The sequence below is a fragment of the Protomyctophum bolini genome (genome assembly GCF_963924005.1).
Source record: "Protomyctophum bolini genome assembly, chromosome: 16".
Classification (NCBI taxonomy): domain Eukaryota; kingdom Metazoa; phylum Chordata; class Actinopteri; order Myctophiformes; family Myctophidae; genus Protomyctophum; species Protomyctophum bolini.
The window spans coordinates 38,916,912-38,919,993 of NC_137877.1; the positions used below are offsets into that span (position 1 = coordinate 38,916,912).

General features: G+C 38.9%; 1 long non-coding RNA gene across 1 annotated transcript; it reads left to right on the forward strand.

Moving 5' to 3' along the window:
- The first annotated feature begins 531 nt into the window (after window positions 1-531).
- Window positions 532-2,635, forward strand: LOC308331204. The gene is made up of 2 exons (XR_013965556.1): window positions 532-1,453; window positions 1,485-2,635. It is a non-coding gene; the product is annotated as an uncharacterized lncRNA (long non-coding RNA).
- The last annotated feature ends 447 nt before the right edge of the window (window positions 2,636-3,082 follow it).

Below are 3,082 nucleotides of genomic sequence, written 5' to 3' on the forward strand. Positions count from 1 at the left end.
TGAGACATCTGCTCTGGCAACCCGTCTGTTCAGATGAGAGATGAAAAGACAGCACTTGTTTTGTGATGTGAAAGGGGAGGAGAGTGGGCGGAGATAGGGTGAAAGGGGAGGAGAGTGGGCGGAGCAGTGCCGGTTCTAGGCCTTTTGAGGCCCTAGGCAACATATTTTTCTGAGGCCCCCCCCCCTCCTGCTTTGCCACGCCGGGGGGGGGGGGGGGGGGGGGTCCGGGGGGGGCGCAAGCCTACCCGGGGTCCAGAAAAATTTGTAAATTTGCCATGAAAATGCTTCAATCTGGTGCACTTTGAGATCAAAATTAAGAAGCTAGGTGGGGGCCAGTAGCCCATGTAAGGGATAGGGGATACATGAAAAAATATATAGAATAGCACGCCGTTTTTCATCATTTTTGAGGATTTGAAAAAAATGAAAAAATGAAAAAAACGATGGGTTATAGCCCATGTTTTTTGAAATTTTGAACGGGTGAAAGGGGAGGAGAGTGGGTGGAGAAAAGGGAGCCAGAGTACACAGTTGGCTTTCTTAAATAACTTTTTTTTTTTATTGCATGTGTCTATAATAAACAATCAATACAGTCTAAAGCAATGAACTACATGTTTTTAAATTATCATCTCTTAGTAGCATCACAAGAAGCAAAGATATGAAGTATTTACAATGGAAGACACAGCAAGTTAAGCCAGAAGAGGCCTCATTATCGTAACCTTTTAGATGCTGAATTAAAAACTCAACTGGAAACGTTATTATTATTCAAATGCAAAAAACACTGCTGAAAACACCAATAGGCTCCATTAGCAAAAAACTAACAAACAAACAAACGAGGAAAAAAAAAACCTTTCCATTTCAAATTGTCAGAAAACAATGTACAAACAGCAAAAAAATCTGGTTTTTAAGGTTTAACAAACATTATTAACATTATAGTATTTATACATTTGGTACCTCTTTGTAAACTAATTTCCAAAAATGTAAATATTGCATATATGCCATTTGTATTGTACCTAAGTAGCAATAATTAACTATGTCAAGTATTAATTAAAACAATTTCTCTTAAGTCTTTTTTTTCTGAATTACAGCATTAGAAAATCCTCATCATAGTGGCATCTATTTCACAACACTATCCCATGACAGTTTGAAAAAAAAAAGAGAAAGAAATCAAGGCCAAACCATGTTGTTCAGCATATAACTTAATTAGTGCTTTTTGTTGTTTCAGGGAATTCACTCAAAATACATAATATGTACAGTACAAACACCATAAGTTATTTAAACTTTAAACCTAAAAGAAAAAGAAAAAAAATCTCTCTCCACAACAAAGTTTTCAGCTTTCGCTTTGATGTAATTCTCTGTATTATTACATTATTTACAGTATACAGGCAAAAACATTGGATGTATCCCAGTGATGAATGAATAGATATTTTGTCCTGCTTGGGGTTTTTTGTTTTTGTTTGTCTCATTCTGTTTTTGTGTTTTTTTTGCAGTTCTCATTTTGTGTACCTGTTGCGTTGTCTCACTATTATTGTCGTTGTGGTCCGTACTTTAGTTGTTGTTGTGGTGTTGGGGGGTGGGGCGTGCTCTCAACCTCAGAGCACAGCATATATATTATATATATATATATACTACATTCAAAAGTGTCTTGTGTTACAATCTAGGAAGCTTGTAAGTGCAAGACCGTGCATTTAGCTCCGATGTGTGTGTGTATATATAAGCGCCAGGCTTGAGGGCGTTATTAGCGATCATCACGCTGTCGCGAGGAAAAGGAGAAAAAAAAGGCTCACTGAATATAACCAGACACAGTAGTGTGATATAATAACAGGTATATAATTCTCAGCCAGCTGCACTTATAGCCAGCCTTTAAATTGGCTCTTTTTTTTTGCCGAGGCAACTGGGTGTAGAGAGAAACATCAAACGACGAGAAGAGAGAATCTCTCTCGCCGCCGTCACTATTGAAATATATATGGTTTTTAAACAGACATTCCGTTTGGCCATGTTTGTTGTTGCGGTCCCTGGCACTGAGGGGGTTGTCTTTTCCCTGCAGCATAGTGTGTGTGTGTGTGTGGAGAGGGGGGGGGGGGGGGGGGGTGGAGGATAATGGATAGGTAAAGTGTATAAAATGCCAAGGCTTTGTGTGAGTGGTCAGGTTGGGTTTTGGGGACATGTTTGGGTATACATGAGTGTATGCCAAGTACCCCCTCCTCCTCCGTGCTCTCGTACCGTCCTTGTCCTTGTGTGTGTGTGTGTGTGTGTGTGTGTGTGTGTATTATAAATCATATACGTCGTCATCCACACCTCAGCGATAATAATAAATATATTACTCTTAATTATCTCTTTAGTACATATACTCTTGTCATAAATGTTAGGATGTGGAACAGTATAAGGAACTTAATCTCAGAGAGGGAGGAAAACTCTCTCTCTATCTCTCTCTCTCTCTCTCTACTGCTCTCTGTGTGAAAGACATTCGGTCTACCGTGACGATCCTCGGTTTACGTCTTTGATATCTATACTGCAGTATAATAATAGTTCACATATTAGGTCCAAACTAAAAAAACAAAATGCTCCCGTCATCATCGGGCCTGAAAGGGGGCCTGATGGGGGGGGCTTCGAGTAAGGCTTTGGATTGGCGTTTTTTTTTTTTTTTACAAAAAAAAAACAAAAACATTCACCTCTGAAAATAAATAATTATTTCATATATATTTCTGCTGCGTAAATGGGTATTATCCTGTTTGTTTTTTGTTTGCTTTGAGGTAGGGTTTTTTATTTTATTTTGTAAGCAATTTGTGTTAACGTGGGTTCGTTTAAAGTTAAAGTTCATAAATGCCTCCTCTTTTAGCACACGTCGCACGCGCGTACACACATTTCACTAGTTCCACACTATACACAGTAAATAAATAAATATATATATGTAATTTGCGTGTATGAAAACTTTCGACCGTGCGCATGTGTGCGTGCGTGCGTGTGTGTGTGTGTGTGTCTGTATGTGTGTGAAGGTTGTGTAGTAACATGTCTTCGCCAGGTTTGGTTCACAGGTTTTAAGGTGAGGGTTTTTTTACTGGCCCTGTCAGCTATAAAAAAGCTAAAC